Source organism: Netta rufina, assembly GCF_964035555.1.
Source record: "Netta rufina genome assembly, chromosome: Z".
NCBI lineage: Eukaryota > Metazoa > Chordata > Aves > Anseriformes > Anatidae > Netta > Netta rufina.
Genome location: NC_140126.1, coordinates 45,814,740 through 45,830,315, shown reverse-complemented (window position 1 = coordinate 45,830,315; position 15,576 = coordinate 45,814,740).

The window sequence follows — 15,576 nt, the reverse complement described above, 5'->3', positions numbered from 1 at the left end:
AAGATAGATTACAATTTTCAGCAACATTGTTGTTGAAATCAAAACTATTTTATCTTTCATGTCCATCTCACCATATATGTGTGTTGACTATACTTCAGGATCTCTTTTCTTTTATTGCAACACTAATGTGGCAAATAATACATTTTTCATAATTAAAAAAAAAAAGTACCCTGAGATCTACAGTAACTTCTTAAATCTTGTAATAGAATAAAACTTAGTATATTGAAATCAAATACTCAACTTTGTTGTTATATTTACCACTTTTTATTTGTTCTGCTTTAAAATGTTTGATACTGCTTATGACTAGTGAAAAGGTTCTACCATTAACATCAAAAGAAAGGAGAAAAAAAGAAACATGAAAAAAAAAATACAAGCAGACAAGTAAATACTTTTCCATTAAAAAAAAAAAAAAAAAAAAAAAAAAAAGAAAAAAGTTTGGGACTATCACTATTTGGTGGCTTAATTTGTAATGTACCTAAGATGGAGAAGACTATTTCTGCATGGGAAGGTTAGGACAGAAACAGCATTACAGATGGGAAAATTCAGGTGTCTAACTTGCATGTGGCAGTACTGCCAATGGTGTCTCTGAGCTCTGAGGTGTTTTACAGCAGTAGCAGTACTCTTCTAACTCAGCTGGTTTGAATAGTCTATGTGAATTGGTTTCCTAGCTGTGACCACTAGAGAATACAGAATTCCAGCAACTCCCCTGTATTTATGACATTCTGACATTATGTATTTATGACATTATCATGACAATCTCATTGTTTCCAAAGACTTGCAAAAGAGCCCTTCAAAAGAGCTCTTCTATCCCTGTGATGGTTATGAGATCAAGAATGAAAAACAGGAAAAACTACATAGCCATAGGCTTTGTATTTCCTAGGGGAAAAACAATATTTTTGCCATGCTGTTGTTTGCTTTTTTTTAGCTAGTAGGTTAGGTGTCAGCATGCACTGAAGCATGTTACTGCAAAATGTTATATTTCCCACAGTTAACGTAAGTTGTTGAATTGGTACTGATATTAGGCCGAATTATAATGGGGTTTATGTAAGACACTGCGAAGGCCCTCCTTTCAGAATGAGAAAGCTGAGGTATTTTGACCAACCTGTTCATTTCCTGCCCTCATGCTCAGATCAACATGTGGAATGGGCTGGGGGCTTAAGTGTTGCTGCAAAATTGTGCCTGGGAAGTTTTATTTTGTGCAGTGAGGGTACAGCAGCAACAGGGTGGCAGGGGTGTGGATGGAGAGCTGCACTGCTAAGGTCACTTATTAGAAAAAAGAAGGGAAAAAAAAAAAAAAAAGGATTAAAATAAATACAAGTAATTACTTTTGAGCTTTAAAGTATTATTTGCAAGTTGGGATGGTCAATGGTGAAAGAAGCATTTATTAAAAAAATTAAAGACCTGAATTTGGGATGCTTATTTAGGGAGTGTAAAATGCTAAGGGTCAACACTACCCACTCTCTTTGTCCTAGAGGACCTGGTATAGTTAATACAGCTGCAGTCTGGGTAAGTTTCACAAGTCTCTCTCAGAATCCTCAGGAAATGGCAAAAAATACAAAGTTATAAGTAGATCACAGCCTGATTTTTTTTCCCCTCCACTAACTCAGGTGGATATAGCTTTTCAAGAGATGAGGAGGAATCTAAACTGCCCCTGTTTATGATTCTTCAACCTCCTCCCCAAACCAAATGGTGCACTAGGATGGGGAATGGGAGTTGTGGTCAGTTCATAAGGATTTATCTCTGCTGCTCTTTCCTCCTCATGCTCTTCCCATGCTCCCCGTGGGGTCTCTCCCATGGATGCCGTCCTTCCCCAACTGAGCCCGCGGGGGCTGCCCACAGGCAGCAGCTCTCCAAGCACTGCTCCCACACAGCTCCGTCCCATGGGGTCCATCCATCCATCCCCCAGGAGCAAACTGCTCCAGCACGGGTCCCCCACGGGTGGGGGCAGCTCCCCCCAGACCCCCTGCTCCTGCGTGGGCTCTTCTCCACGGGCTGCAGCTCCGGCCCGGGGCCTGCTCCTGCGGGGGCTCTCCATGGGCCGCAGCCTCCTCCAGGCCACATCCACCTGCTCCACCGGGGGCTCCTCCACCCATGGGGGGGCTGCAGCGTGGAGATCTGCTCCACGTGGGACCCATGGGCTGCAGGGGGACAGCCTGCTCCACCATGGGCCTCTCCCTGCACAGCCCGCAGTGGAACTGCTGCTGCCAGCCTGCAGCACCTCGTGCCCTCCTGCTGCACTCACCTGGGGGCTGCGAGGCTGCTTCTCTCACACTACCTCGTTCCCCTCTCTCACCTGCTCTTGTGCAATGTTTTCCCCTCTTTCTTAAATCTTCTCTCTCAGAGTGCAACCAGCATTGCTGATGGGCCCAGCTTTGGCAAGCAGCAGGTCGCTTTTGGAGCCAGCTGCAACAAGCACATGACAGCCCTGGCCTCTCCCAACAGGAGATGGCCCTGCAGCTCCCTCTCGCTCTGACAAAATCTTGCCAGGTGAATCCAGTACACCCTCACATGCCCATCAGCATTCCTGTGTCCGTATCAGCCACCACAGAGAAATTATTTCAATTGTTCTACAAACTCCCTGTAGATGACAAAGTAAATGGTTTCGCTGGTTTTGATTTCTCATTTATTTTGTGTGTGTGTAAGACAAAAAGAGGTAGAGAGAAGCAGTCCTGCTTACATTTTTTTTTAATTGAAATTGCTAGACACATATGCAGGGAAAAACAAACAAACAAAAAAGACCCTTTGCTTCTAAATAATAAATAAATAAATATTCCTTTTCAGTTAACTATGAAACTGGTAACTTGAACTGCATTCTCACTCATTGCAGAAATTATGACACATACTAATTTCTATGGAAATTATTCATTAAGTCAAAACTGATTTTAAGTGAGTAATTTCCATCTGTTTAAAATTTGCCATCTTCAAAAAGTATTTAATGTAAAACTAGGTGCAAAGATTCAGCAGACAGCCAAAGAATGTTCTAAATGAACAGCAGTAAATTTAGGAATAAATTTAGTGAGATCTTATATAATTAGCAGTGCTGTCAATAACTGACAGCATAGTCTGGTAATTAACTGCACTACAAGGGTAACATCAGAAAATCATCACATTATGTCCTGGGGTTTGGGACATAACTCCTGACGCATCATATACACCCTTAATGATAGATTATATTATGTAGATGGCAATGGTAGTTTAAAATAAACTAGGTCATTACCAGAGGGGAATGAAATTCCTGTATCACAAACAAATCCACAACTTCTCCATGAAATAGTCTTCATTCAGAATCTCCTACTGAAATAGTCTTCATTCAGTATCTCCAAACACTGCATCAGATATGGTTCAAATCTGGCAGTCAAGAGTTGCTTTTACTGACATAGTTAAAGGAGAGAGGGATTTAGCAAATCAGTCTTCATTGCTGCCTTGCAGCAGGAGATACACTGACCTACTTCCATCTAGAATTGTTCCTGGCACTATGAGGTTTGCACAGTTCCCATTATTAAATATTCCCATATTGGAAATGTTTTCTCACATAAGATCTCCTGTCCCATATATATTTTTACTATTATTACTCCATAATTATTACTCATAAGAAGGACACTTATGCTGGCAAAAAATAAAATAAAAACAAAACCACATATATATATATATATATATATTTTTGTTGTGCCTCCTTTTCTTCAAGTAACTGGTACTGATATACTGAAGAAATTAATAGTTCTTTCAAGTATGCATTACTGGTAAGTAATAGGACTGGCCAAGCCTGATAAATTGTGGTGGCTCTGGGTTTAGAACTCAATTACATAGCTAATAAATAAATAAATAAAAGGAAAAAAGAACATCATAACAAATTGAGTTCTGAGCACCTTTAACTATCTGAAGTACATTTTTGCAAGAGAGGAGTGAATGCCTTGATTAGAATTCTAATATGAAGAATGCTGACTAATCATGCTCTTTCATTCAGTACAGCCTGTTGTGTGCAGATAAAGAGTCTTCATTCTTTTACAGCACTTAATGTGTGGAAGGACATACCTTTGCTTTTAAAATACCGTTGAAAAAAATAGGTTCAATCCAAAACCTGACATCTTTTTTTGTTATTCAGTCATTTGTCTAGTAATTGTCATCACTCATTTGCTTTTGACAGGTATTTGTTCATCTTTGTTAAGAGAATGTGGACAAAATATACTCACAGGTTTCAAAATCAGACAAGTTCACTTAATCTAACATGCATGGAAGGTATCTGTAATTGCCAAACTCTGGCATCAATACTATTTATGCTCAAAATAGTTAATTAGACAGTTAAATAGCTGCATATCTTTTCAATTTTAGAAACGAAACTTTTAATAGGCGTTGAGATAATATTTTCTGATTGAAGTCTCTCAACCTAAAAAAATACAAATGTAAAGAGGAAAAGGTCTCTGTACATTCTTGATTTGCATTCCAGCTGTGGAATGATGGATGGCAGAGAAACTAACTGGTGACTTCATCAGTAATGCCAACTAGAAATTTGCTTGTGATTCAAGAAAAACATGTTTTAGTTGTGAGCACAATTTCCATTCAGTTCTCTTTTTATGCTTCATTTCTCATTTATTCTTTTCTCCTCAGAAATATTAAAAAAAAAAAAAAAAAAAAAAAAGTAATCATAACAGAACATACTAATGCTGGAATTGTCACTTTAGATAGGAAGTCTGTTGGACCTCTGATATTTACCTCTGATTTTTACCTCTGATATTTACCTCTGATCTTTACTCTGATTTTACCTCTGATATTTATCTTAATATTTATTAAACCTCTGAGATTATTAAACATTTCCTTATCTACCTACATGTCTCCAAAGTGTTCTTTTGGAAGTCAATGTTACTAGGTTCTTTACAATACTTTTCTAACAACGTATTAGCATGCCTAACTTCTATTATATTCTAATAGTTTTCTCCATTGAGTGTAACACACTGTTAAAATTACAGGCAGGATATGACCCCTTCTCCCTCCCCCTCCTTCCCCTGGACACAGCTTGTCAAGCTCAGGCAGAAACGTGTATGGTATACCAGTCTTAGTTCATGAGCAAAACAGTAAAGAGGGATTAATTTGTGCCAAACTGTGCTTTCCATGTAACAGGAATCAGGCTGGTACATTCAGTTTTACTGATCTCTGGAGAGATAAGCCTGAGCATTAGTTCACTCTGCGTGCTTCTTGTCCTAAAAGTATGTAAGAACAGCATGCCCCACATGAATATTTACATTAGTAAGTAAGAGCCCTCTCTGATGTCTATTTTATTGACATTTGAATTATAAGACTTCTTAGTAAGTTCATAATAGTCACAGAAAGCAAAACTAACATGAAAGGTATGAACATTAAAATTGTATTCTGACATTTAACTTTTTTTTTGTCAAGGAAAACTACCAGCTATATTTAGTGGATGCATAAAAAGCTAATGAAGTCATTGATTCAAATGTCAGAGTTTTAAACTTAAAAGAAGTATTTATGTCTGTCAGTTTCTAAAAAACAGCACCCTCTTAGGTTTAGATGGAGTATCGGGAACTGTAGTTTGTTTTTCATGTCACTAACATTGCAGTGAAATTTAATACTTGTAGATTATAATTCTATTATCGTTCTCATGAAATTAACACAATTTATATATCTGAAAAACACACCTCTTAAATATCTCCATTAGCTGCATTTTATTATGCAAGTTTTTGATATCTTTTCTCACTTTTTAAAATAAAGTTGTCAAAGAAATTGTCAGTTGCCGGTAAGCATGGTACACCCCAAATTAACCACTGAAATGTAAAGAATGGGAGGTGATTAAGTCAGTCACAGAGAGTGATAGACAAGGAAGAAAGAGACATTTTTTCCACCACTTGCTATCTTCTCATAGAGACTAGCACTTACTCCTGGGTATGTAAGGCTTCAAAAGCAACAGGATGAAGTTCTCAGTCTATGAAAAAAATATTTTAAAAGCCCCAAATAAAAACAGCTCATTAGCTATATAAATTTGCACTGCACTAAGCATATCTATGTCCATCTATCTATCTATATATCTTTGTATGTATTTATATATATATTTTATCATATTGTATCATGTATATATATATATATCTTATGGATATATCTATAAGAGATCTAAGTTCTTGCTTCATTTGAAACCATTATGCTTGATTCAAATATTACTCATCCTTGAAGCTAAGTGGCTGAAAGAACCCAAGAACCTACAGGCATTGTTCCAGTGCTTGGATGTTCAACAGCTTGGATGCTTAGCAGAATTCATAGCTATTAAGCAGAGTAACAGCTCCTTATAAAAAGTAAAGGCAGAACTACATGTATATGCCTGAGAACAGGATACATAAAACTCAACTTGAAGAGCAAGAACTGCTTAAATTGAGTAGTGGGGAACAGTGAGAAGAGGATTATATAGTAAATCCTCCTGGCAGCCTTTAGGAATATAATTCTGATTTGCTGGGGGCACAGAGTACTCTCCTGGAATTACACAAAAACAAACAAACTTTTTTTTTTTTTTTTCAAATGCTTATAATTCTACAGATTGTCAGTAAGAGTTGGCCATGTGCATTCATCTCAGTCTCTATACAAGCATTTCACTAGAATTAAAAATTAAAGGTAGGAGAGGAAATTATTTATTGATGGTTATGTGAAAGCACTCTAATCAGTCATACATCGCTGCACTAACAAAGCCGTATTCTGTAATAAGATGAGGAAAACCTCTTTTGGAGTGTAAGCTATATGACTCCATTTCCATTTTGTTATCCAAATCCAATTTTTGTGAAGAGAAGCTTACATCTACCCAAATACCTGTAATCTGCCATTAACAAAGTGGTTTTATTGGAAAATTCATACTTTTGAACCAACAAGTATGACTCACCATTGTCTTAATACATTTTTTACTGGCGCATCTTTGTTTACAATAACAAGTCCCTGTGCTGTTTGCCAGGTACATTCTGAACTACCTCGAGGTTGTACATCTCCAGATGTACAGATTTTTTAAAACACCTTTTGGTTTCCTCTTGTGCTATATTAAAATTCTTTAGAGAAATGTGTCATATAAAAAAGCAAAATGCAGTCAAAACTGTAGCCTAAGATCTCTCAGTTTGTTCAGCTATCTTGTAACAGGAAATGAAAATAAATCCTCCCTAACCAAAATGTTGATCCTATGGTCTCTATTTTCCTTGAATTTCTCTACACAATGTTCAAGTGTTTTTCTTTAGAAACACGTGACCTAGTTAAGATAATCTCTGCTTTGCTTTGGTAGACAAAGACCATAAAAGGAGTTCTCTAGAAACAGTTTCCAGGATTTAATGAGGACTGTCAGTGAATTATTAGTAGCTTTGTCAGGTGAGTCTTTCTTTACACAGGCAGGCAGTGGGTGACAATTACACTTGTGTTAGCTGCCCTGTACACGTTCTGTTGGCAATTCCCACAGAAATTCAGTGGAAACCATTCTTTCCACATCTCATAAATCATAGTATCTCACCTTGTGTCACCATCACCCTGCCTCTGCTTAATAAAGCTGTTAAGCATTCTCAGTACAGAAGCCTACAGAACCTTGAAACTGTACAGAGTGAAATCAACGCACTAGGTAGCATAGGGTCTGCTGCATTTAAAAAAATAAAAAAAAAAAACTATGACTCATTTTGATGTCATTTTGTTGAAAAAATAGTACTATTTAAATGTTCCTTAAAAAAAAAAAAAAAAGAATTACATATTTACTGTGACATTAAGACTAGAGTCACCCAGAAGCAGTCATTTGAAAAAGTTATGGCTGGTTCTCAAGATTAGATTTAAAAAAAAAAAAAAAAAAAAGTTTCTTCCTGAACAGTGAAAATGTGTATGACAAGAGCTAATTTACACATCTGATAGCTGTGGTCATAGCTGAGCTACTCTCACTGTAAATTCTTAAAGAGAACAAGACATTGCACCTCGTAGTATGGATGGCTGAAAGTCATAATCCTATAGTCAGCACTGGAGTTCTGCTTTCCCTTTCCTTTCCTTTTCTAAAGCCTAAATATCGCATGTGATCATTCTGCTTTGAAGTAACACCCCCAAGGATTACTAGGAAAAAGAAAAAGGATTTCAGCTACTAGAATTCTTAGTAACACTGCCAATGCCAATCAGTTGAACTCACTGAAAAAACACAAGGAATAACTTTGGCCCTATATATTTCAGTGCATCATTCTTAATTTATAAAGCCCTGTTAATATTACTGATTTTTAAGCTCTAGTTGTGAAAAAATATTCATTTTACAGCCCACAGTCACACAATCTCTACTCCTAGCAGAAGAAACCCCCCAAAGAGAAAAAAAAAAAAATCAGAAAAAGGAAAAGCACTTGTATATTTGTCTCATATTTTATTTTATTTTATTTTATTTTATTTTATTTTATTTTATTTTATTTTATTTTATTTTATTTTATTTTATTTTATTTTATTTTATTTTTATGTTTTGCCTTTCTTTGGATGCTACAGCACTAACACACACCTCAAGAAAAAGTACATATTCTTACAAAATGCCTCAGACATATTTATATACGTTACCTGCAAAAATTGGTCAATTCCCACTCAGCCCTGCTGTTATGAATATGGTTAATTAATTGTGCAGGTGTTGCCAGACCTGGAGTGACTATGAGAGTTTTCATTCTGTTCTTTCAAAGATACTAACTACAGATTACAGCTAAAAAAGATCTCCGGATCTCTTTTTTTTCCCTATATTCTGTTTCTCCATGAAAAGGAAAGAAAATGAGAAGAAGAGACGAGAAGAGACGAGAAGAGACGAGAAGAGACGAGACGAGACGAGAAAAGAAAAGAAAAGAAAAGAAAAGAAAAGAAAAGAAAAGAAAAGAAAAGAAAAGAAAAGAAAAGAAAAGAAAAGAAAAGAAAAGAAAAGAAAAGAAAAGAAAAGAAAAGGTCAATTTTATGGAAAAAGGAAGCAAGGGATAATTCTTTCTTTAATGTAAAATCACTCATGGATTAAGGATTCCCGGAATTAAACTTATGAATCTCCTGAGGAATGAAAACCACATGTCATTCAATGGTTGCTAATGCAGAAGTTTATCAAGCAGATGTTCCAAATGTCAGTAATCAAGTTAGAAAGCTTTTGAAAGAGCTCTTGAGTTAGTAAATTACATCCTCAAAATAAAATATTTAGAACTGGGAAACTGAGGGCTAGAGTGACTGATTTAAAAATAAATGGAGATGAATGCTGACATTCGAAGAGCAGGAAGAAGATATTTCTCTTCTTAAAAATCTCTATCATTTTCCTTTGTGTTACAGATTGCTGATACAACTTTTAACAGTGGAACTATACCCACCATTATAGGACAGAATATATTCCGAAAAGAAAAGCATGTCTAGAGAAAATGCAAGAATAAAACGTGATAGAAGAATCTTCTTGGTTTGGGTAGCTATATACATGGAGAAGGGAGCACAGAGTGCAAAAACTTGGTTGTTTTTAAATGGACACTGCAGAGTTTAGCTCAGAATAATCTACTTGTATTTTCAAAGGATGAAGGCTAACCTGTACACTTTACCCTATCTGCCAAAGCTAGGATTCATACCTCATGTTACAAGACTACAGGCCTTGCATTGAGACCCTGCGTGCACCAACAGGTTCAGCCATCTTCTGCTCCTCGGGGTTCGGCAGGCCATGCTGGAGCAATCACCTGACCGTGGGCTGCTGGCAAAGTGCTTTGCATTTCTGGTCTGACCAGAGTGGGACCCTGTCCTTGCTGGTGCTGCCTTTTGCTTTCCCTAGTGGATCAGCCCTCCCCTATGGAAAACAAACAAACAAACAAACAAACAAACAAAAAACCTTTGCACACTTTCAGTTATTCCTAGGGTCCAGAGACAGACATCTCAGAGGGTTTTGCAGCCCATAAAGTCAGGTGCATTAGAGAATGATAATAGCTACTATTCCTTGAGGCCTCTTTTAATGTAAATATCACCACTGGCTGTATTTAATGTCTTCAGGTAGCTGACTAAGATGATTTATGTAAAACTGGAGAGAAAAATGACAGTTACTGCAAACTCAGTTCAGTAGACAGAATGTGACTGCAGGGATGGCTTCAACTTATCTTTGAGAGCTGAAGTTTTTAATTGTCCTGACTATTCAAATAGATCAAATGCTTTCTTTTTTCATCAGTAAATGCAATCTACTGCAGTAGGTACTACAAAAAGGTCATGCAGTTTATCAATGGAAGCAAAGTAGGCCTCAACATAATAAAATAATGATCAGTTGAGAAAATAAATAGCTTTTGTGACTTTGTGCACAGCAGCTACCAAGAACAAAACAGACTGTACAGTTCAAAAAAATGCACTGCTCCCATTTGTGGAAGAAGCATTATGCCCCACCAAAAGTTGTACAGCACAAAACACACCTTTCACTATACAGAGTATTAATGGAGGGACACCAGTAAAGCATCAAAGAACCAGGCACCTCACCCTACCTCTTATTTTCCACCCCTGAATATGACTTGTGATGTCTGTGATCCTTTCTCCTGCCTGAAGAACCACTGGCTCCAAGGTGATGCTTTAACATCCTGGCCATACAGCCCACAAGTATGACTTGTACAGGCCACAAAGCTGCTCAGAAAATCTTGCCTGCCCTACCACAGTTACAGTCAGCTGCCTCACATATAATGCTGCATCCAGGGGGTACTACCAGGCCTTGGTAATGTCAACATTTATTACAGCTTTTGTTCAAAAACCAAAAGCCACAATAGCTGGGGATAAAGACAAAGCAGAGAGTAAGAGTACAGATGACAAATTTGAAAAGCAAGCTGAACTGGTAGGCACTGGTTTGTGAATGAACAACTCATTTGGGAGCAAAACTACTCAAAGTTTGAAAATCCTGTTTAGCTGGGGAGTCTGATAGCTTCCCAGGTGTCTGTCCAACCAATTAGAAAAACTAGAACAATCTGTAAAGAAGATGAAGGAAGAGAAAAAGGTACCATTTTAGAGATGTGACTGGTGGCACTAGAAAATATTACCTCCTGGGTAGCATGCAAACTCCTTCAGGGATGAATGAAAGAGGCTTGTTGAAACTACGAAAACTCTGCAGAATCAACAGTCCCCCAGATATGACAGTTTATACATTTTTGCCTTATAAACAAAACAAACCCAGATTAATTGAATTGTGAACTTATGAGAGGATTACATGAACTAGAAGAGCTGTGCTGAACTGGAGAAAATTATACAACCCGGTGGAGGACTTGCACAGAGAATTTTTTCAAGAGTAGCTTGTGACTAATGCTCATTCGATCCAATAACATGCACGTCATCAAAGAAATGAAAATAAACTGTGGGTCAGGCAAAAGACAGTACAGACAACACTCAAAACAGTGGCTAAAGATCTTTAATTCCAAGTAAAAAAATAAGTAGAAACTCAAAAAAATCCCAAACCAAAACAAAACAAACCTAACAACACAAAAACTAATACATGTAAACATAATGGAGGAGTGACTGCAAGACATGTAGATCAATTATATCATAAAGGAAATGTTACATGTGTTCAAATTCATCAACCTACAGTCAAAAAAATGGATTCCATCAAGTATGAGTTTACATATCTGCCTTTGGCATTAGCCAGCTTGAAACCAGGAAGAAAGAAAGCCCTCTTCCATTTGATGGCATTTAGTGTGACCAGCAAAGTATATAATTTTTGTACACTTACATTAGCTCATTAGCTTTTTTTTTTTTTTTTTTTTAAATAATTAACCTGTCTCAGAAGAAAATGGATGAAATTTTGGAACAGCAGCTGGTGTGATGCTTTGTACCAAGTAATTCTCTGACCTCAAAAGAAGTGGCAGAAATGCTTGATCTTGAAGAAATAAATACTGACAACTATGTCTGTTGTAGTTTCTTGTTCAGAGCTAGATAAATGATAATCACAACACTAGGAATGTGCTTTAATAGATTGACTCTAGCACATTTAATGTCAATAATGAAGAAAGATGTAGTTATTCATAGAAATTGAAATGTGAGGGTTACCATTACCGTATTTGAAAAAGCTGTAGCATTTTTTTACGTAGCACAGAGAAAATAATCATATAATTATTTTGTGAGTAAATGCTTTAAAAATTATAATTAAATGTTTTATCAATATGGTCACTACTGCCACATTTACTATGCTGTTCCAACTGCCATTATACATGAACACAATTTGGAATATGAAAATATAGACTAAATGACATGGTATTGAATTGGTTATTAAATATGGAGCTTTAAAACACCTATGAAGCTACAAAACAGGTGAACAGTGCTTTATTCTTCCAGGAAAATACAGAATCTTTTTAACAATCACACCTCCTTCCATCTACACTGCTGCAAAAACATGTCTGCCATTTGAACAGCATCAACACAGTTGCAGGACGTGTTTAGCTCACTTATAGGCAATCAAAGCTTACCTCTACACTACACCTGAACTATTCGATATTTTGGTTGATTTGACATGCAGGATGCCCAAAGACACAACCATTCCATACAAAAATTACCATTACAGGCAATTGCAGCCACAATATAGACATCTCTTAGCAAGGATCTTGCACGATGTTAATACAATATTCCTGCAGATGAGGTAAATGGAAGTGGCTATGCCAGGAATAGGCTGCTGAGGCAAGTCCATGTCACAGTTTGCACGACTTTGAAGTACAGAGTACACACCTACAATGTCCTCTCTCCAGCAGTATCAGCAGAATTGCCCCACAGCCAGTGCAAGGGACACTATCTCAGGTATGTAGCACAGATAGCAACTAAATTTGGATGTAAGCCCAGTTTCAAGGGTACTTCAAAATGCAATGCAGATCTAGCCAGATATATTGAAGTCAGCAGAGAGGTTCAGTTGGGACTGCAAAGCCAGAACAGCAAAGCCAGGACTGCAAAATTTAAGCTCTGTCTGTTGAGCAGTATGCTAATGTGGTTACATTGATGCAACAAGATAACTTAACACAGGTTTGCAGCACAAGGTTTGAGATCTAACAAAGGTCTTTGTGGTAACGCTACTGCTGTAACAACATAATCTGTGACATGCCCTCATGCAGACTAAAACAATTAATGTGGACTTGTGAAAAAAAAAAATAAAATCTTAAACATCACCGGGGAACTGAGTAACACCAAAATAATAGAAAATCAATGAAACTGCGCAGAAAGGCAGTTTATTTATGCATGCCAGTTTATAAAGTATAGTAGTACGCCTGTTCCCTTTTCCTTGACTTCCTTCCTATTGTATCTGCTGTGTAAATTTCAAGTAGTTGCTATGTCAAAGAAAATTTTAACTGTAGGAAATTTGTCAGCTCTCTTTGATTTTAAAACCACCTGCTCACTTTGGTGTTTAAAAGCACGAAAGTGCTATCTGCATGACACACCATTCACATTTTTCTCAGTGATAGAGGGCATCATAAGAGCAGTAAACAATTTTCTCTAGGACTTATTCTGTTACATGATTTTGCTGTAGTTTGCAACAGAATGTTTTGGGGAGCGTACAATTTTAGTAGATTCACTTTGACATTTGTTCGTTCTACACAAAATGACTGTAAAATAGGCTTTCAGGCAGAGTGAAATAAACAAATAAATCAAGCAGAAAATATATTTCTGAAACTTTGGATTGTGAAACAGACAAACCCACATCCAACAATCAGAACTCTGTATTGCTTCTTTCTTATAAAAATGTAGATATGTAGCTTTTTTTTTACTTACTAAGAAGCTTACATTTTAATACCCTGAACTCTAACCTTCAATTTGAAATCCAGTGCATGGCTGTATTTTGAAAGTGGACTGCCACGAGCTGCCATCTTTCTCACCCACCCTTGCTCTTGATGGAAGTTCTCTTTAACTGCTGAAAATGGGACATACAAAAAAAGGCTTTCCAGAGACTTCAAATCAGATGACCTTGTATAGTTCTGCTGGAGGAAAAGGAGGTCCCATGTGGTGGGCAGAGCCTTGCATCTGAGCAGAATACCAATGGTATTGTTAGTAGGAAGATTTGATATAAATATTTCAGAATTAGACTAAGAAAATTTGGCCTTCAATTAAAATCTTTAATGCTTCATCTTCAATTTCTTCACAATTTTTCATAGCGTGTAGACACAACCCAAGATGTGTATTTTCTGTGATTATACCCCTTCTTATGACTTTGCATATGCTGAACTTCTAAGAGTAAGGTTGGCAGTGTCTTAAAAAATGGGGTACATAGATCAGTACAAGTGACTTTCTACTTTAATATATTTTTCTCTTAAATGTGTACAAGGATTTATCACACATAACTTGCAATGTGAAATGCCAGAAGGGCATTTTACAAATTCTATTAACACTTCTGTTGTTCAACCTGAGTAAAAGTTACATGGTTGCTTTGGTCATGTTTGGTCAGTTCAATGGTCAAAACAAGGTTGGCCACTGGACATTTTCCATATGTAGTCCATTTTAGTCTTATTTTCTTTCTGTGAAGCAAAAGATGCTATGCTGGATTTTCCAGGTGGGGTAGAATATCCAGCATCATGAATCCATATTCATGATGGTGCCATACCTCTGCAACTTATAGGCAACCCGATTTGCCAGTGCCAGAAGAACTGTGTGATTAAAAGACATAGGAAAGGTCAGTAAAACCAGGTGTTCATGCTTGGAAAGCATACCTTCCTGAGTTGCACTGTCTCAGGGTGATCCTTTGAAACCTGAAGATGAACACAGCCTGAGAGGAAAAGTCCACAGTTTGAGATCAGCCTCCATCAGAAGTGTCTTCTTCTGTGGGTCTGTGTGGTCCAAGCACAGAAGACTACTAAAAAGCATGTAAGGTCTTTTCAGAAGAAAAACTGCATTAGTGGAAAGACTGATGGTGGCACTGCTGGGGGAAGAGAGGATTTGAAATGTAAAAAGATCCAGGGCAATCCAGTAAGACATGAGAGAAATTAAGAGGAAGATAAAGGCCAAGGTTTGGTGTCCTCTGGTAGAGACATGTGGGTCGTGTTGTGAGGAAGGCAGCTGCCAGCTTTTACCTCCACGTGTGCAGGGATCTGGCCATTGTGCCCCTTCGCCTATAAAACCTTGGACAGCCCCTGCTGGCTCTGGGCCCAGCTGCCTGGTTGCTTCTGGGCCTGGGAGAGGGGAGGGACCAACAGCAGCTGCAGAGCAGTCTCTCCCCATGCAGTTTCTAGATGAATCCGAGTACTGTGCCCTTGCACAATCCCAGCCTTGATAACAAGAAGTTTTTTGCTATTTAAATAAGCTCAAATCTTGCCAACATACCGAGATATTGGTTATGTATTCTGCATAAAAACTGAGTAATTTCTATTCAAATATATTCATTGTAGACTGTAATTATAGAAAGGTAAGAACTTGCTATGGCATATTTTCTTAATACAGATAGCCCTGTGTTGCTATAATGGAAAAAAGAAGCAGATTTAAGACATCATTAATCAACAAAACCACTACCCATGTGATGTTGCAAAAATATATTGAACTTTAGAAATGTACTCAATTAAAACAAAGTACAAATTAAAAACTAGAAACCAATTTAAGTCACATAAAATAAATAAGATTCCATGAGTTTTCAATTTGTCACCTTTTCATTTAGAAAACTGGAAC